Genomic DNA, 20,809 nt, shown 5'->3' with positions numbered 1-20,809 from the left:
GTCTGTCTTCTAGTCCTTGGCAAAGGCAGACCTTTGTCCTCCAGCAGGACCAGAGAGCAGCAGGTGCCGGAGGAAGCAGGAGAAACTGGATCTCAACACTGAAGACTCGGAAGGGTTTGGGCTCTGTGCCCTGCCCTGCGGAGGATGAGGGCAAAAACACTGTGAGCTGCAGTCACTGTCCCCCAGAGTGACTGGACTAGAACTTGTCTTGCTGAGTAGCGCTTCTCTAGGGGAGGCCTAGCCTTGGCTACTGAGTCCTGGGGACCTTCAGCCCCGAGAGTAGGCCTCCTCCCAATCACAGCGATGTGTAACGTTCCCTGCCATGCAGGGGTCAGAACTGCTCCTGTGCTGGAGCCCACACTGGACAGCCCCCTTGTTCCCATAGTGACCATCAATACCCTTGGAAGAAGATCTCAGAACTGCCCAGACTTGCCCCTAATGGCAAGATGAAGGCTGTGGTCGCCGTGGTGACCTAGGAGGGTTCCCTGTGACACCCTGAGTGTCACACTGAAATCATTCACTGTGGTCCTGAACACTTGCTGATGGACAGATTCCTTGCCCAACCTTGTTCTGTTACATTGGCATCTCTGTGAGGACAGCTGAGAGTTGTGACCCCCCACACACACACACACACTGGCCTCCTACCCTACCCCCAGGCACAAAGGCTAGAACCCTATCCCAGTCTGCTGGCTAGAAGCTCAGTGGAATGACCAGAGGAAGAGGCCAAGGGGCGTATGAGGCCTGGCCTGAAAGAATGAGGATCAAAGCACAGCCCCGACATAGTGGAGGCGTGGCCCTCCTGGCCAGGAAGACCCTCAGCCCGTGGGCCTAGCCAAGAACTGCAGGTGGCAAGGGCAGGTGGTGATGGTGGCTGAGAATGGCTTCATCCAGAGCCTGTGCACACAAGAAGCCGGGTCTGGGAGAGAAGGTGAAGATAAGATAAACCAAAAGTTCCATGAACTTCAGAAGGCAGCCACCGTACAATGGCCTGCAGGTAGGTGGCAACATCTGTCTACTGGGGACAGCCCTCCTTACCGCACTATTAGCAGCCTGCTCCTCTTGCTAGACTGAATGAGCCCTTTGCTGCATGAATGAGGTCTCCCCTCCAGAAGAGCCTGGAGTGGTTATGAGGGCCAGTAGGTCATGGGGGCTCCCCACATCCATTTCTGGATGTAGCCCACAGATGTAGGATCCTCACTTTACCTGTTCATGCTAACACAGATGCCAGTGCTCGCTGAGGAAGCGCCTGAGCTGCCCTGGGGAGTGCACTCCAGCCCCACAGCTGCCCTGGGGAGTGCACTCCAGCCCCACAGCTGCCCTAGGGAGTGCACTCCAGCCCCACAGATGCCCTGGGGAGTGCACTACAGCACCATACAGGTGCAACTTCCTATCTCATCTGTGGACCCTTCTGTGCCTGTAGCTGGGCCACACCTAGTGGAGACTTCTCTCCCTAGTGCAGTGGTGCCCGCACCTAGTAAAGATTTCCCACCCCAGTGCAGTGGCATCCCCAAAGCTCAAAGGAGCTGGGCAGGGGGCATGGGGCACCTTCTTCCCCATCCCTATAGACAGGAAGCTCTGCCTTGAGACACAAGGTGCCCCATCCTGCCCAGTCCCCATGGCAGATGGCAGAAGCAGCTACGGTGTGGGTTAAAACTTTCCATCCACTACACACATAACATGGATCAAACCCAGGGCCCGGCATATTCGAGGAAAACTCTCTACCCCTGAGCTGTAGCCCTAACCACCTTTTTAGTTTTTATTTCCAAACGGTGTCTCATTAAGTTGCCCAGAACTCATTCCGTACCCCAGGGGTTGAAATGGCGATCCTGCTGACTCAGCCTTCTGAATAGCTGCGATGACAACCCTAGCTACACTGTGTTTTGAACACATACCCATGACAGGATCACCCTGTTGGCCCCAGGCCCTGTGACAAGTCAAAAGGGCTTGGTCCCCTCTGAGCTGCATCAAGACCCCTGTGGGGAGGAGGTGACTGAGGATGGGTTTCCCAGAGACACCCTGAGGCTCTTTGGGAACCGGGCAGATGCCGTCTGGGTGTGCGTATCTCTTGGGACATGGAGGCCTGCCGCAGCGGATTTCTGCGACCTCTGAGGGATGAAGATTGCCCAGTCCTCACACCCAGGGCTACCTATAACTTGCAGTGAGGCATTTGGCTCCAGTGTGGCTCCTTCAGCCGAGACATCCCACCACCTAGAACTGTATAAGGCTTCCTGGTGAGGTCACCTGTCCAGCCACTGACAGAGCAGAGCCTAGAACTTACGAGGGAACGTGGTGGAACCTATTGCTGAGCCTAGGGGCAGGGAATGTATGGAGGCAGGGATGGAACCTGGGGACACATCACCTGTGGAGACCCAGCACATGCCCCAGGGTGGTAGAGGCTAGCCCTCTTTCCACCGTGTAGCCTATAGATGAGTGGTTTCTCCTGTGCACACATTCCTCCTCATGAGCCTCATCTGGCTCAGCACCCGTGTGCCCATCTCTCCCACATGCCTTCCCACTCTGGGAGGCCCTGTAGACTGGGCCCTCTAAGCTGAGCCTCTATTCCACAGCAAGGGTGTCTACTGTTCAGTAAGACTAGCATGTGGAGAGTGAGCTGGCCCTTGTGTGGCATGGTGAGACATTCAGCAAGATGGACTCCCACCAAGCCTCTTCCTAGGGCTGTGGGCATATCCCTGGTGGGGCTGTGGGCGTGTCCCTGGTGGAGCTGTGGGCGTGTCCCTGGCAGAGCTGTGGGCATGTCCCTGGTGGGTCTGTGGGTGTGTCCCTGGCAGAGCTGTTGGTATGTCCCTGGTGGGGCTGTGGGCGTGCCCCTGGTGAGGCTGTGGGCATGTCCCTGGTGGGGCTGTGGGCGTGTCCCTGGCAGAGCTGTGGGTATGTCCCTGGTGGGGCTGTGGGCGTGCCCCTGGTGAGGCTGTGGGTAGGTCCCTGGTGAGGCTGTGGGCGTGTCCCTGGTGAGGCTGTGGGTAGGTCCCTGGTGGGGCTGTGGGCGTGTCCCTGGTAAGGCTGTGTCTCTTTGGGGCTGTATAGGAGAACTCCAGGCGACAGCCTTGTTGTGAAAAGATGGTCCTGTGTGAGAACAGCGTGAGATTTGAGACCAGTCTGATCAGCAGGATGGGAGGAGATCCTTACTCATCTTTCATTTGGGCACGTTTTTACAAGCATGCCTTATATAATTCCCTGGTCTTCATTGGGGGCCAGGTCCCCTGTGCAGGGCACTATGTGGTCTCTGTGGCCTCTAGGGTCGATAGATACAGTCAGAAAGCACTCACAAAAGCTTGTTCTAGGCTGCCTGGCTCAGCACTACAGGAAATGCCAACGTGAGCCACACGGGGGCGCTCCAACCAAGCAAACCCAGCATGACTAAGCAACAGGTTGCAGACGCTCAGGCCCCTGCTGTGTGTGTTCCTTTTGTACCCAACCCCACTCTGTCACTGGGGTGTTTTCCCACTTGCTTGGCAGGAACAATCCCAACCTCAGATCATCACGTGCGTGGCCTTAAAGGTTGCCTGAAGCTGGGTGAAGGACGGTAGACACAGGTCTCAATGCTGGCTTCCTGTGGAAACAACCCAAAATTCCTTGGGAGACTCCTAGGTGGCTGGGTGTGCGTGTCCCATTGGTTGCAATCACTCCTATGCTTGTGGGCAGGTGGACCTCTAGGGTTTACAGAGTTACTGCGCCTTAAGTCCGAACAGTTCCCACATGAAGGCTATATTAGAATGTGTGTTGCTGTGTTAAACACCATGACTAAAAGCAACTTGGGAGGAAAGTAGTCAGTGATCCAGGGAGGTCAGGGCAGGAGCTCAACCAGGGCAGGAACCTGGAGGCAGGAAGGGATGCAGAAGCCATGAAAGAGTGCCATTTACTAGCTCAATCCTTCTGGCTTGCTAAGCCTCCCCTTGTTTTCCCTTTTTCCTCCTCCTCCTCCTCCTCCTCCTCCTCCTCCTCCTCCTCCTCCTCTTTCTTCTCCTCCTCCTCCTTCTCCTCCTCCTCGTGTGTGTGTGTGTGTGTGTGTGTGTGTGTTTAATGTGCAGGAGTGTTTTCCCTGCATTTATGTATGGGCACAAAGTGCATGCTTGATGCTCTCAGGGCCAGAAGAGGGTGTTAGATCCATGAAACTATAGTAATAGATGTTTGTAAGCCATAGTGTAGGTGCTGGAAATCTGGGTCCTCTGGAAGAGCTGCCAGGGTCTTAACCACTGAGCCACCTCTCCACTTCTTATATCCCCTAGGACACCTGTCTAAGAGCAGCACCAACCACAATGATGTGAGCCCTCCCACATCATTCACTGATTGAGAAAATGCCCCATAGGCTTGCCTACAGGCCAGTCTGATGCAGGCGTTTTCTCAACTGTGGTTCCCTCTTCTCAAACAACTCCAGCTTGTGTCAAGCTGAAAACAAAACAAAAGAAACAAGGACAGAGGCAAAACAGGGCTGTGTAGGGAGTTCTAGGGGCATAGGCAGGGCTAGCCCCCTCAGAGATGCTTCTGACATTAATGAACAGTAATAGACACAGGCACACTAGTTATGTTTGTGTTGCTGTGACAAAATAACCTGATGGAACAGCTTCAGGGTTTTAGAGGACTTGGACCTTTGTGGCTGGGTCTGGGTTTCTGTGGCTGTGATGAGACACAGATCCTAATGGCAAAGCTACTTCTCTGAGAACAGACAGTCAGCAACAAGAGAGAGGGATAGGAGGGGGACAGAGACAAGACCCTTCCAGGGGCCCATCCCCTATTACCTACTTCCTCCAGCTCAGACCTGCCTCCTGAAGATTCCAGACCCTTTCAAGGTAGTACCACCAACCAGGTTTGATGGCATAAACCTGTAATCCCAGCACTTGGAAGGCTGAGGCAGGAGAATCATGAGTTTCAGCTTAGACTGGGCTACATAGTGAGACTATGTTTCAAAACAAACCACCAACAACAACAACAACAACAAACAGAAAGGATGCTACTAGCTAGTGACCAAGAATGATTGACAATATGAGTTTGTTGGAATATTTTGTGTTCAAACTATAACTATCAGGTGCCCCCTTCCCACCCCCCCCACCCCCCCACCCCCCAAAAAAAGCATTTTGTGAGTCTGGACTCTACTCAGACCATCTCCTGCTCCCTGGACACTAAAGTCAGAGTGGTCAAGGTAGAGGGAAGGAGAGTGAGAAGTCATGGCTACCTCTTAGCTAGGGTGCCAGCATGCTAAGCCAGAGCCAGTGGTTCCCTGAAGTTTGGCTGCATTGCCTGCATATTATATAATAAAAGGAACCAGCAATTGTGGAGAAGGGATTGATTCCATGCGTGGTGCAGGGACAAGCAAACATTCTCCTCATTCCCCCAATCAGAGAGAGGCCGCTCAGACACAGCGGGTAAGGAAAGGTGCATGGAGCTGGGGTGCAATACTCTAGTGCCTGCAGCAGTACCAGCTCTGGAGGATCAACAAGGGACAGTCACCACGGGCCCGCAACTCCAGTGGGACAGAAACAGGCAGCGTCAGAAACCTACCCAGCAGGGGCCAGAGAGGTAAGAGGGTCAGAGCCCTGACTCCTGAGGCTCCAAGTGAAGAAGCCTGGAGCTGGCTATGGGTGTGACCACCGTGACATACCCTGACCCCACCTGAGGCTGCTGCACTAGGCTCCTCTCCCATAGCGGTCAGTCATCTCCAGCCTATTTGTGAGGAGTCTATGCTGTAATCTCAGCTCCTGGCTGTTGCGCGATTTATAATTGGTCTTAATAATAAAAACCCAGAGTCCGATATTAGGGGGTGAAAGCTGAAAGATCAGACAAGCAGAGCAGCCAGCCACTAGTTCTTACCTCTATAAAATCCTCAGACTGAGTGGGGTGTCCTGTCTCTACAAGTCCTCAGACTGAATGCCCTGAGCTCCTGTCTCCTCCTGCCCTATATTCCTCTCTCCATCCAGCCATATCCCTTCCTGTCTCCACCTCCCTAGTGCTGGAATTAAAGACATGTTACTCCCAAGTACTAGGATTAAAGGTGTGAGCCATCACTGCCTTGCTCTGTTTCTCTTTTAGACAGAGTCAATCTCACGCAGCCCAGGGTGGCCTTGAACTCACAGAGATGAGTCTGCCTTTGCCTCACAAGTGCTGGGATTAAAGGTGTGTGCCATCACTGCCTGGCCTTTATGGCTAACTAGTGGCTCACTCCACACTCTGTGATTGTCAAGCAAGCTTCATTTGTTAGATCACAAACAAAACATCACACCTGGCCAAGAAAACCTGAAGATCAAATCCAAAGGTCCGTGCCTGTTTCTGCCCCAGATACCACTCTGGGGACTGCTGGCTGACGCACAAGTGATACAGAAAAGGCAGTAACACCTGCTTTCTAACTGGGTATCACCATTCACCCCGTGAACTGTTCAAAAAACTCTTATTTTGAAGTGAGTTTTAGATTAAAACAAATACAAAAAATAGATATAGAGAGGTTTTTTATTGCTTTAATTTTAAAATGATGTGTGTACGTATGTGCACGGGCATGCCACGACACTATATGGAGGTCACAGGTCACCTTGCAAGCTAAAACTCTCTTCTATTATAAGAGTATGGGGTAGGAAGTGAACTCAGGTCTCAGGCTTGGTCAGAAGTGCCTTTACCAGCTGAGCCATCTCATTCTCTCTCTCTCTCTCTCTCTCTCTCTCTCTCTCTCTCTCTCTCTAGTTCAGACTGATCTTGAACTCATTATTCTCTTGCCTCTGCCTTCCAAGTGCTGGGATAACAGGTGTGTGTTATGACATCCGGCTGTGGGAGTCCTTGTGTGCCGTTTGCCTAGCTTCTCCTGGTGTTAGTAGCCTGCATAATAATCTTTACACGTTCTGTTCCTGGGCCCCAGGCTGTAGCTGTCGTCTTATCTCTCCACTCAAAGGTGTCAATTCTCAGTGTTTCCTCGTCGTGTCAGACACGACACGCTGATACTAACCTGTAGGTTATTTTGTCGTGTCCCTCGGTCTCATCTGTCTTGTGCTTTCTCATGTTTAGCTCGAGGTGAGCACACTGCGCAGCAAGAACCTTTGTGTGCCAAACAGGGGTGCCAGAGGTCAGCTTGGTGAATCCTGTGCTCACAGAACTGGGAGCCTGGGGTGATGCTTGCGTACAGCGAGGACAGTGACACAATATAAATCTGCTTTTCCTCCCCAAACTCTTGTTCACCTGCGGCAAGTTCTTGTGGGAACGCTGTGTCCTAGTCATTCTAATCATATCACGTATTTTCTTGAACCTCAAGCATTCTTTCAGGTTGACGCTTGTCCTATCTCCATGTCCCTTCCTTTCTCATGCATACACTTTCTGTTACCACGGGATACTCCAGGCTCATCTTTTGTCCCTGTTCAAGGCCTGAGATCCATCCCTTCTCCAAGGAGTGCTTGCCCCTGTTGGAGAATAAGGTTAAGAAATCAAGATCTCTAGGTTCAGGTCTGCTTGCTGATGGCGTGGCTTCATTTTCCAGCTTCTCGTGGGCAGAGCGTGTGTCTTAGTTGCTGTTGTGTTGCTGTGAGGAGACACCATGACCAACACAACTCTTTAAAAGGAAACATTCAATTGGGGGCTTGCTTACAGCTTCAGAAGTTTAGTCTAATAACAGGGAGCATGTATGTGTGCTTAATTATGTAGACTTACCTATGTGCTTACCTAACTACTCTATCTATCATCTATCTATCTATCTATCTATCTATCTATCTATCTATCTATCGATATCTATCCATCCATTCATCCATTTATCTATCTATCCTCTGTTTATATATCATCTATCCATCAGCTACTTATGTTACTTTTATTTTTACCCATTTTTATACCCCTCCATTATTATCTATCTACTTTTACCTCTTCATCTATCAATCACTGTTATGACACTATGAGTTCATAACCACACCCCCAGATTCAGACCAGTGGCGCCAGATTTGCTCTAACCCCACTCTCTTCTTGTTTCTGACCTTTTGCCTTGACAGTGGCGGGGCATGTGGCTCTTGTTTACCCTTCTGTTCTGGTCTATCTGAAGTCATCTCGGGGTCACTGAGGCACACTTCACTACCTAGAATGCAGCACAAATATAGTTCTGGTTGTCCTTGGTCTTACAGTGTCCAGACAAAATGTTTTTCTCCAAAATAACTATCTTAGCCAGAGTTACCATTGCTGCAATGAAACACCATGACCAAAGCAACCTGGGGAGGAAAGAGTTTATTTGGCCTACACTTCCTTATCACAGTTCATCAGCAAATGAAGTCAGGGTAGGAACTCCAACAGGGCGGGAACCTGGAGGCAAGAGCTGATGCAGAGGCCATGGAGGAGCGCTGGCTGCTGGAACCCAGGACCACCATGTCAGGAATGGCACCACCTGCCATGGGCTGGGCCCTACCCCACAGATCCTGAAGGAAACGCCTTTCAGGCTTGCCACAGTCTTATAAAGGCATTTCCTTAACTGAGCCCCCTCCTCTCTGATGACTCTAGCTCGTGTCAAATTGACATACGACTAGCCAGCACAATAATTCAGGGAGTCCTCTGTCCCCCCACCCAGGGCAGTTATACTCTGTCCTGTGTCACATCCTGTATGCTCTCTTCACCCCACATTCTGATATTTAGAAAAAAATTCACATGTAATAGTGTTTACTGTTTATGATGTGCAGTAAGTGTTCTCTGGGTTTTGACACATTGTCCACCACCATCTTGACAGACAGACCCCCTCCTCAGCCCTTTGCTATCGAGCCCCTCAGCCCATCCTGGTAGTCCCCTTCAGTCTTGCCATTTCAAGTCATATCAATAGAATCGCATAGGGAGCTGGAGAGATGGCTCAGAGGTTAAGAGCATTGCCTGCTCTTCCAAAGGTCCTGAGTTCAATTCCCAGCAACCACATGGTGGCTCACAACCATCTGGAATGAGATCTGGTGCCCACTTCTGGCCTGCAGTCATACACACAGACAGAATATTGTATACAAAATAAATAAATATTTAAAAAAAAATAGAATCGCATAATCTGCAGCATTGGGACCCGACTCTCCTCCGGGTCCCAATTTTGTGGCTGACCAGGGCATCCTTTTTTTTAAAAAAAAAAAATTATTTATTTATTTATTATGTATACAATATTCTGTCTGTGTGTATGTCTTCAGGCCAGAAGAGGGCACCAGACCTCACCACAGATGGTTGTGAGCCACCATGTGGTTGTCGGGAATTGAACTCAGGACCTTTGGAAGAACAGGCAATGCTCTTAACCACTGAGCCATCTCTCCAGCTCCAGGGCAACCCTATTTACTTGGGAGCATCTCCAGCTGAACGGCATCAGGGCAGCATTCACTTTAGGGCAATTACGAGCAGTGCTGCCATAGCATTTGCATGCAGGATTCCACGCGTGGGAGCCTTCCTTCTTCTTGGGTCAGTACCTATGATGGGGCTCCTGGGTGGCCTGGACCGACATGTTTCTTTTTATAGGGAGCTGTTCACTGTCACTGTGCACCGCAGTTTGTGTCCCACCAGCAATGCAGAGAGCACCTGTATCTCTGTGGGGCTTTGCCTGCTTGGTTTTGCAGTATCTTACTTTGGTGTAGTTCACATTTTTCTAATGGCAAACAGGGTTGAATGTCTTTTGTGCTGATTTTCCATCCGTATAGTCTCTTTGGCAACATTTCTCTTCATATTTTTTTTTACCATTTTTAAATGGTTTGTTATATCCTCCTAATGCACTGTTTTAAGCTTTTTCCCCATATAATATAGACACATTTGTTTATTGAATATATGTATAAAATTTAAAGATATTTCATTTTTTGTTGTTGTTGTCTGTTTTTCCAGACAAGGTTTCTCTGTGTAGCTTTGGAGACTGTTTCCAGAACTCACTCTGTAGACCAGGCCGGCCCGAAACTCACAGAGATCCACCTGCCTGTACCTCCTGAGTTCTGGGATTAAAGAAGTGCATCACCACCACCCGGCTTTTTTCTTTTTTTAAAGAAGCCTTTATTGGGAGATGGCTCAGTTGATAAAGTGCCTGTCCTGCAAACTGGAGGACTCGAACGTGATTCCCAGAATCCACATTAAAAAAACAAAACAAAACAAAAAGCCAAGCATTGTGGTACGTGCTCGTAACCACAGCTCTGTGGGGACAGATCCACAGCCCAGTCAGCCCAGTAGACATGGCAAGTTTCAGGTCAATGGAAGAACTCATCTGAGAAATAGCTGAAGAGAAGATGGTGCCTGAGAAGTGACAGCCGAGGCTGTCCTCCAGTCCTCCTCACACTCAGCACATATGTAGGCATGCACCCATGTGCATACACCCGCACACACATGCATACACACAGATAAGAAAGAGACTTGCTGGGAAGTCCAGGCACTCACTGTGTATCCCAGGCTAGCTCCAGCCTCCTGTGCTGGCATCACGGGTGTTAGCCGCCATGCCCATCTCCCAATCCTTTGTTTCTCTTGAGTCTCTCGAGGGCGTGTCATATAGAACTTGTAATTTTGATGAAGTCTAATTGATCAACTGGGATTGCTCAGGGGGAAAATGTTCAATGTGCAAACATGAGCGAGTGCAAAAGAAAAAAAGAGAGAGAAAGAAAACATGACCGCTCCTAGGTATGGTGGAGGAGAATGTTTATTGTAGATATACTACCGGAGAGCATTGCCAGAGGCAGGGACAGGGACATCTAGGAGAATCCAGGGTGGTTGTGAAAAGACTGAGCTGTGCCATGTGGGGTGGGGAGGGGGGGGGAGACAGGCAGGGGGAGGGGAACCAGTGCAGCAGCCAGCAGGTCCGAATACACAAAGAGCAGGTAACCAAAATGGTAGGATTATATAGGGAAGAGCAATCCAGCCCCCTGGGCTGGAGAAGTTCGTGCCAGCTAAGAGGGTCCTGTAACAGGTAAGGACTGAGGGATGTAGGGACAACCTAGCAACCTCGTCTGCTTTGATGTATTAAATCGGCACTTGAGCCTTTTGTCTTGGTTTGGAAACTAACAACGAGGGCTGGAGTTCCATGCCCAGCTCCCACGTAAAATCTGGGTCCGTGTGACAACCTGCCAGGAAGCTCTCAAGATGGAGGTCAGAGACAGGGACCCCAGAGCAAGCTGACTAGCTAGACTGTCTGAATCAGGGAACCCCAGGTTCAATTAGAGACCTTTCCTCAACATAGAAAGTAGATAGTGATGGAGGAAGAACCAGATGTCAACCTCTGGGCTCCACCTACATACATACACACATTTGTACCCACGCACATATAAACATGAGTGCACACATGTGCACACACACAGAGTCAAAAAAAATGTATCATCTTTTTTAGTAGTAAACTTTGTGGTATGTGAACAAAGAAAACCCTGGCTTGTTCTAAGTAACAGATCTTCTCTTCCTTGATTCCTTCCAAATGTCCAGTTCCTTTTGTGCAGGAGGCACTGTGAAGGCAGTTCAATTTTCAGGGGTGGCCTTGTCCCCTGAACCTCTTATACGGAGCTCCTCCCCTCCCTGATTAGCCTTTCCGCTTGTCTTGAATAAGCCCCCATTTGGGATTTAGTGAATCCTGGCTGGAATGCCCCTACTTTGTGCCCATTCTGGGGTGCAGACGGGATAAAGCTGCTGGTGGTATCTTCCCTGTAGGTCCAGACAAACTCTCTGGTTCTGTTTGATCCTGGGGTTGGCTTGATCTCCAGGGACTGCGTTCCTTCCAGCTCTGGGTCTGGAAGTTCACAGAGTGTGAGATTAACTGTCAGTAGCCTCAGATTTACAGCTCCTCGTGAAGCCAGCGCCCGAATGCCAATGAGCAAACCCTTCTGAGTGCAGTCTCAGGCTGCTTCCAATGTGCTATGGCCCGGGCCAGCCAGAAGTGGTGGCGTCGATCCTCAATCCAAGGATCTTCTCTCAGAAAACACCCATAGTCCATGAGCATTGTGCAGACATAGAATAAAAATTTTAAAAAACAGTAATATTCTCCATTTTAACCCAAGGAACAGATCTTCTTAATGACTTAGTATATCTCATTCAGAAACAAAAAGGTACAGTAGTTTAGCAATGGTTCCCTAGGTGTGAACACTGAGTCTGAGGCTGGCTTCTCCTAGGGCAGTTGCTATGTTTGAAAAAATTTTCTCTAGCCTCTTAAGAGCATCTAGTCCCGGCCTGGCAGCCTGCCCCACCCTGCTACGGGGGCCTGCCACACAATAATCACAGGATCTAATCAGTAATTGGTGTTGGGTCCTTTCATATATGTGTCCTCTGTGGGGCCATTACATACAGCCAACACCAGGTCTGACATATGGCGCAGGCCTTGCTGGCCCTTTCCCCCAGAGCTTTGCAGAGAACTCTGGCACTGCTAAAAAGATGGCTCTCCGTGGTTCTCGGGTCTTTAGGAAGGCCCCTGTGCGTACTGACTTTGTACTTCACATCACTGTGCTGAAATTCACCCAGAAACATCCCGAGATGTAGGTGACTCCCTCCCTCCCGGATGCTACCTCTCACTCTGTGAACCTGCATGCTATATACCAGTGAGTGGTGCTTCTTGTTCTGGGGGAATCTCGTGTGTGTGTGTGTGTGTTGTCGTCTGTGTTTCCACTAAGGATTGAAGATACCGGGTCAAGTGACACCAATATCCAGCTCAGGGAAATACTTCATACCCCGTTCTAATTCATCCCGGCAGCAACGCTTTAATTTGTGCTTGGTCTACAATCTTCGTTTCTCCTGGCAAAGACGTTTCTCACATGTTCCTGAGTGTGCTGCACAAAATCTCAGACCAGAATGAAACGGCTGCTGGGAGATGGAGGGTATCCCCTCCCCCTTGCCGCTCCTTTGTCTAGTTCGCTCTCTTCCTCAGGAGCTTTCGCCTGGGGAGCAGCTGGCGCCCATCTATAACGTGACCATCTTGGTCTGTGCAATAATGGATCCTTTCATAGCGTGGCTGTGAGGCCATTAATAAGAGATGTCACTGCTAGAGAGGTCAGTGTCAGAAACGTAAGCAGGACACCCCCACCGTCAGCCGAGAGCAGCTGCCTGCAGCTAAGACGGGAGAAGAATCCCAGAACCAATAGGAAGCATGTGAAAAGCGCCCACATCTGTGTGTGCCGTGGAGGGATGCAGGGATAGGTGCTTATGTATTGGATTGTGTGTGTGCACCTGCATGGGAGCGCCTGTGCATTTGGTTGTGTGTGTGACACCCACCCATCAGGTTGGTTATAGCTAAGGCGAAGGGAGGCTGAGCAATGTGCTCCAGTAGGAACAGGCAGAGTCTTGAGAAGCACTGGCCTTCGCCTGTTTGTCCATCACGAACAAAGGCCTGGAAGCGCCTAGCCTGCCTCCACCCCTGAAATTACTCCTTCCCTTTACCAGGCAAGGCCTCTCCCTTTTAGCAGTCCTCAAAGAGCTGAGGTGGGGGTCACCCGGGTAGGAACCGGCCAAGTGTGTCTCCAGACCAAGCTGACAGGGTAAGAGGAGGGATACAGGACCTGGTGTAGTCATTCTGCTGCTCCGTGCTCTCCAGATCTCAGGAGCTGTGGCACCAGGGCTCTGACTCCAAGCCTTTAGGTGAGACCACTGTGCGACCTGATGAATGAAAGTAAGCCTAGGGCACGGCGCAGTTCCCACAGTGCAAATCCCCCTCCCTGCCTGTGCTGGGCTCTCTTGTCTGCCTCCAAACTCTGCTTGCCTCTTTACCACGATGCCTAACGGGCACTCTGTAGCAGCAACCCATCCTCTCCCTGTCCTCTCCAGGGCCTCCCCTAGGAGGACAGGACAAAAGAGAGATCACTAGAGGCCCCCACTGGTGCACTTTGGGTGGGAACAATGGAAATGCGAGACCTTCTAGGACCCAGGTTGTGGTCCAGCCTTTCCCTGCTTCTCTTGCTCGCCCCCCCTGGGGAATGGTTGGACGACTGAGCCTCAGGAGGTCGGGTTCCTGGATTTCTACCTAAACGAGGTGTCACTCAGATTCTTGAATTGGGTTCTCAAAGCACTGGGGTCCCAGAGGCAACCACAACTGTTTCCTGGAGCTTCTGACCTTGCTTAGCTGGGAGGACAGCAGCCAACCCAGGGTGAGCCTCGTCCTCTAGAGAAATAGCCCACTGAACACACACAGTCGTATACAGAACAGGCTGATTGCAAAGGTTGGCTCATGTGACCCCAGAGGCTGAGACACACCTCCCCAGTCTGCTGCCTTCAAGCTGGAGCCCTAGGAGGAGGGGCTGGGAGGATTGAGCTCCCTTCCCCGTCCTGCAGTAGCAATTTAGATGCTTCAAAGGGAGAAGGAGTTTCAAAGGGAGCTTGAGCCAGGGATCAAGCTGAGCCCTGCTCAGGAGAGTCGGGGAAGTGAGTTGCTGAGCAGCAAGAGGCCTGGCCTGTGCAGGATCTGCAGCTGTGCCTGCCAGCTGGCAGATATCAAAGCAAAGAGACCTGCGACCACCCCCACCCCCCATTCCGGTTCACAGGCGGGGCACTTAGGGCCTCAGAGAAGCTTCTGAGCCGGGGAGAGAGAACCAAACACACAGTTGTCGGCACCTCTGGGAAGCCCCAGAAGGAGGCCAGGAGCATCTATCTAGTCCCTGCCTGGCTCTAAGGGGCAGTCCATGTGAGCCCCCAGTGCTCTTCTCAGGAGGGCAGGTGAGGGACTGGACTGATCTGAGGCTATAGGGAACAGGCCATTGAGGGAAGCTGGGGGGACTGTGTCCATCTGCTAGACCAGCGGTTTAGCTGGAATGGCTGTGAGAAAGGAAGGAGATGCTAAATCGCTGTCTGATCAGGTTGTCTATCCTTGATATTATCCCAAATCAGAGTGTTGGGAATGCGGCTTTGGCTCCAAAATGGCCTTGGTGGGCCGCTTGGTTCTGTGTGGCCTGGACTTGTTTGGCTAATGTGACTGGACAAACAGAGTTTACCAGGAAGATTCTGCTTTTAGCTCGTCCTCTGGTGTCTTGTGGTCGTTGACTCTGGGAACCCTGGAGCATAGTGTTTGGGGGCTGTAGGGTCCCAACCTTCCCAGTAGGCTCCCCAGATAGGAACTCTGTCTCTGTATCCTGTCTGAGACTGTGGGCCCCCAGTTTTTCCAGTGTTACCATCTGCAGCTGTTGATTTCGATCCAAGCTGCACTCCTGGGGACCCAGGAAGGTGTTCATCTCCCGTGCCAACAGCTTAGTGTTTCCCAACAGCTGAGAGCCTGTGGAAGTTCCCAACACAAACACAGGCGGCAGGGCCGCTCCCTGACTCTGTTTTGACATAAATCAGCGTGCTGTTTCCCCATCCATATGCCAGGGCCATTTCTTGCGCTACCCATGTGTGTTGCTTCTGCAGCTCCAAAGGAGTCCTCATGCCTGCTGGCTGGGCTTCCCACTGCAAGTGCAGGGGGGCGGGATCAGGGACAGCCCTGTTGTTACCATCCTACCCTCATCCCCACCCCACGTTTTTGGGTCCATGAGTTGAGCCCCTGGGTGTGTTAACAACTCACTGGGTATCCCCATTCTTACTGCAACCCAATATCAAAGTTTCATTACCTGCTCGCTCACCAGAGAAAGGGCAGGCTGTGGCCCCGAGGCTGCCTTCTTTTTTGTTTTTTTGTTTTTTTGTTTTTTTGTTTTTTTTTTTTTTTTTCGAGACAGGGTTTCTCTGTGGTTTTGGAGCCTGTCCTGGAACTAGCTCTTGTAGACCAGGCTGGTCTCGAACTCACAGAGATCCGCCTGCCTCTGCCTCCTGAGTGCTGGGATTAAAGGCGTGTGCCACCACCGCCTGGCTCGAGGCTGCCTTCTTTAAACGTGTCACACTGCTATGAGGCAGGTAATGGCCTCACAGTCTCCAGTTCGAGGGGCCCGGAGCTGGCAGGGGACTCCCAGTTGCGCTCTGTACCTTCCGCAGTCAACATCTCTCCTGGGATTTGGCCGGTCAGTCAGTTCCTCTCGCTCCTCTCTGTGAACTGTAAGCTCTAAAGGAGGTAAGCTGCCATCAGTGCCTCCAGGCGTCACTGTGGAGTCATTGCTATGGCTCCTGAGACACCCAGATACACACTTACTGCATGAAAGGGCAAACCAGCAAATGGCTATGCTCATGGTGGCTAAGGACCGTGTCCTGTCTGACCACAGCCTCTCGGCCCGCTGTGCTTCCCAGTGGAGGAAGTGGAATATTCTAGGTTCACCAAGACCACGCTATGCTGGACAGCGCAGAAGGATCCACGGGACTTGACACATTGTCCCGCTGTGGTTGAGTCATCACCACAGCTGTGTCATTGGACAAACAGGGGAGTGGAGAGCACAGGCAGGGGCAGGTTTCTGTGCTCTTCCCTTCCCATGATGTTTCTATGGAACGTACTCTCCACAGAAGGGAAACGCAACCACGTTTATGTGGTCCACGCAGGTAGTCTTGTTTCAGAAGGTGTATTCCCAACTCCAGGTTGTAGGCAGGAGAGTCGCTTCAGACTTCCTGACTACAGAGGCCTTTGTGAGTGAGGAGTGGGGGTCTGAGCTAGCGCTGGGCCAGTGGGTACATGGAACATTGAGGATCCCTATGGGCCACAGATACTGAGGCCAGATACACAACATGGTTTTACTCTTGCTTACCCTGTGCCCTGCACACCTCCAACCTGACTGGAATCTTGAGCTGAAGCTGACCTAGTGTCCAGAAAGGGAATAAAGGAAGAAAGAATAGTGTATTTTCAGAGGCTTGAACTTGGGGAGTGGGATGGAAGGGGACTCGGGAGGACTAGAACCTGGGATCAAAATGATGTCTCTATGTATGCACCCAGAATGCATGTTATATGGATGTACGGATGCATGCATTGTGTGGCGCAGTCATGGGTGAGGGAAGAAATTCAGCTGTTTTAGAAACTGTGCATGCGTATATGGTGTACACTGTGTGCCTGTATATGTATATGAATGTGCTATCTGCAAGTGTGTGCTGTATTATGTACAGATGTACACCAGTGTACAAGTATGTTCAGTGTGCCTGTTTAATACAGCACAGTCCATGGCTGAGAACAAAAAGCCACCCACTCTGGAAACTGTGTGTGCATGCGTGCATGCGTGCGTGTGTGTGTGTGTTTGCACATGTGTACCTGCACATGCAGTCACAGATGAAGGCAGTGGTAATGAATGGAGTGTGTGAGCGAAGCGGAGGAAATACCGACAGAAAGCGATGGGGGAATGGCCCCAGGCAATCGAATGCCCTTTCTCCCTCCGTCTTAGGGAATCATATTTAAGATTCTGAATTATTTTCAGTGGATTTTTGCTTCTTCTTGTCATGTGTAGTTCATACTCTGGACAGCTGATCACATAATTCATGGAGTCAGTACGTGGGGTGGGCGGCCTGATGGGTATGTTGGTAAGAGTCTTAGCGGGGTGGGTTGGAGAGTAGGATCATCAAGGCCTCAGGCCTCCTCAGCCTGAAGTGTCACCATGGGAATTCCCCCTTACCCTTCTTGGAGCTTTGACTTCGTACCTGCAAAATTAAAGGTCTAGAATGGGAAGAGTCCCCTTCCCCCCATTTGAATGCTCTAAAAATAGGTGGTTCTATAACAACTCATTTAGAAGTGAATCACATTAAAGGCAGAGAAGGTGTTATTATAATGACAGCATCGATTCCAACTATAATGTGTGCAGAAGTTAGCATATGTATAATGTGTCTATTTTAGCTCTTTAAAATTTTTTAACCTTTACTATTTTAAAAGTTTTTATGTGTATGGGTTGTTCTGTCTGTCTGTGAACAGCGTGTATGCAATGCCAGTGAAGGCCAGAAGAGGGGGCTGGATCCCATGGAGCTGGAGTTAGCTACCACAGGGGTTCTAGGAATCAAATCCTGGTCCTCTGGAAGAGCAACCAGAGCTTTTAAACCACTGAATCATTTCTTCAGCCTCTATTTTTTAAAACTTCTATGTGAGGTGGTATCCTCTTAGGTTAGTGTTAGCATCTGTCCTGGGTCTTCCCTCTCAACCCCTGCATCAGGGACTGATCTCCTTGAAAGAAACCTTAGAAGCTCCTTTGGTGGCTAGACACTTTAAAAATCTGAAGGGCATAAGAGAAAGTTAGAAGCTAGCAGAGGTACATTTTTTTTTTTAAGCTCAGAGAAGAAAAGGAAATTGAGAAGAAATTGGTATCCTCCGGCAACCACCGAGGGAAGGTTCAGCTGAGTCCTACAATGAGGAATACAGACTAATTCCACTCTCTGTGGGACTGTGCAGTACCCTAGGAGGGTGTCTGCTCAGCAGAGAGTCCGGATGTGCCAGCACCACCATAATGGGACACATGGCCCACGGGAGGAGCCAGTTTGATTGCAGCCCTCACTCTCGGTGATCCTCTTGACCCAGCTTTTTTGAGCACTGCCCCACATTCTGAACACTCCTGTGTGTCTCAAGTACGTTACACTAAAGCCCTTGTCTCTACTCTTTCTTTTCCAGAGAGAAAGCAGTGCTCCTATGAGGACCATTCAAATGAGATTTCCATTATTCTCGATGGGCCATCCACAGTCCAGGAAAGTCGTCCCTTGTGTGGACCAGAATGCATCCCTGACTGGAGGAGGCCCCTTCTGTCCTCATCACACCCTTGATAGTCTAAGGTTGTCACCCTCTGTGCTGAAGTTAGGAGGGAGAGTGTGCTTGCTCAGTGAAAGGTCGGTGAATGGATTAGAGCCCTTTCAAAGCACCTAGAAGTTGATTGCCCTGGATGGCGAGCTATGCAGCCAGGTGTGACTGCTGTATTCAGCGCTGAATATTCCAAAGCCCAGTAGGCAGGGGGAGGAATGAGAAGGTTGTCTGAAAGTATTAAGTTCATTTTATATTTGTGTCAGGAGAAATGATGCGGTGTGGTGCAGATGACCGAGTGGTTATAGACCCCTAGGTCAAAATCAGAGGAGAGCTTACAAGATCGGACACATAGGCCTTTTCTTCAGTGGCTGCAGGATTTCTGCTGGGAAATGCACTAAGTGCACTTGGTCCTTCCTGTTGTCGTTCATGCCATAGTTTCTGATGCACTTGGACAAGGTTCTAACCCAGTTAATTGCTTCCGTAGCTGAGTCTGACATTGGGTTTGGTCTTTGAGTCTGAAATCTTCAGTCCCGAGTGCATGGTATTGTCTGATTTAAATGGCTGCCTTCTCTTGGTCCATTTGCTGTACTCAGCACTGAATGGCAAGAATAGCCAGATCTGTAGGTGAGAGAAACCACTGGGTTAGGGACTGATGGACTGTGCAATACAGGCATCTAGAAACTGTCTCAGTTCCATGTAGCTCCCTGCCTACCAGAGCTCCTGGCCCAGCTCTAAGTGAACCTGCAAGAGACCAGTAGTTGATTGGGAACAAAAAAAATTGCACTGGAAACTCAACCCACCTCACATCCCTCTGTTTCAGTTGGGTCATGACTTTGCATGTTGTGTGCGTGTCTGAAATAACTTAATAATAACCCCGACACTCTAAAGCGCAGGTCTGGGAACTTCGGTATTTGGTGTTGTTTGTTTTAAAGAAAGACTCTGCAAGAAAGAGAGGCATGTAAATAGGTACCAGTGCCCATGGGGTCATTATTGTTTATGTGTAAAGTATATGTACATAGAAAGGAAAATGGCTCAATGAATGTTAGGTGATATCCCACAAACCAAACTGCATTTCCACCCAGCTGTATTCCTGAAAGCACATGACTAGCTGGACGGCTGTACTCGCTTTAGATCTCATTGTGGTTACTCATGTGTCATAAGCACCTTCTTGTCACATGATCCCAAGGTCGGATCTGAACTTTGGGTGCGTGTGTGGAGGTGTACATGTGAGCCTTGGTGACCAATTCTTGCTGCCAGTGAGCGTTTGAAGAGCTCTTGCATTCAAAAGTAAGGTGCATTTTCTAAACCCCAGGCTGAACCTTTCACCCTAAGCGCTGGGTTAGCTGGGATTCCCTCCCACATGTAAGCTCTTGCTGTTAGCTCCTAAGAGAGGACATCTGTGTGCAATGGCAAGAAGAGGGACCCTGACGTGTCCCCCAGGAGCTCAAACGGTGTCACTGAGGTGTGGGCCTCGACTTCGTGTTGCATTAAGTAGTCAGCCCGCTCACTCTGTGTGTGCACGACACAGAACAACATCAGCGTTTTTGTTCATCTAAACTAGGAGTCCACGTAAACCGCAGAGTCCTTTGTGAACAGCCATGTGGTGTCTACTTCGTATCCATGGTCTAGCGTTCTGTAGCTGAAGGCCTACGGCTGTGACTTAAGTCTCTGCCCTCGCAGACTCTGTAGCCTTCAGGAAACCCGAGTGCCTTACACGGCTTGTAAACACCACCTGGGAGTCAGGAGGGAGGGTGGAGAGTGGCTTCGAGGCACTGATAGTTGGTCAGCTCTTGCCATCACTCCGTCATTGAACCCTTACGGTGATGGATTTAAGTTTAGGCTCAGGAAAATCGTATTGTGAATATATGTATCAAAGCATATATTTATTGTATCTTTTCTAAAAAGCTTTATTGTAAACTTATGCAAAAAGGAGCAGAACTTGGTTTCTCGTGGCAAAGTGCCAGGCAGTATTTGTGTTCAATGAAGCGATCCTTAACACCCCCTCTCTAAACACGTGACCTTTCCGTTCAGTGCTAAACAGTATTCCCAGGCTTAAACTAGGTTTGTATGGTGGTCAATTATAAATTTTACACATATTTTTGTATTGTGGTTCCTATAATATATACCAGAGAATTTTTACTTATTTGTAAATTATTGTACAGTTTTAATAAAACCTGTTTTAAATCCTAGCTCAAGGTGTCTCCATGAATATTATTAAAGTGTGAATTTATTATCTGTGTTAGCCTTTCCTGTCTTTGCCACCTGGCCAGCAGTGCCTCTTTCCATTCCAGAAAGGGAAATTGAATCTTGTGCCCACTGGGGAGGGAAGTA

The 20,809-nt window shown here is 50.0% G+C and overlaps 1 protein-coding gene across 11 annotated transcripts in view; it reads left to right on the top strand.

The window, feature by feature from the left end:
• Positions 1 to 20,057, top strand: part of Jakmip3 (Janus kinase and microtubule interacting protein 3) — a 136,733-nt gene extending 116,676 nt beyond the window's left edge. For all 11 annotated transcript variants that reach the window (XM_041666622.1, XM_041666628.1, XM_041666629.1 and 8 more), the window contains 2 exons: positions 14 to 994; positions 18,353 to 20,057. The gene's annotated coding sequence lies outside the window, so the exon portion shown is untranslated. The remainder of the gene's footprint in view (positions 1 to 13; positions 995 to 18,352) is intronic.
• The last annotated feature ends 752 nt before the right edge of the window (positions 20,058 to 20,809 follow it).

This window comes from Microtus oregoni, unplaced genomic scaffold, assembly GCF_018167655.1.
Source record: "Microtus oregoni isolate MIOR12 unplaced genomic scaffold, Mior012 000016F_ref0000370, whole genome shotgun sequence".
NCBI classification, from domain to species: Eukaryota; Metazoa; Chordata; class Mammalia; order Rodentia; family Cricetidae; genus Microtus; species Microtus oregoni.
Note: the sequence above shows the minus strand (reverse complement) of the source record. Positions and strands in the feature narration are given on the sequence as shown.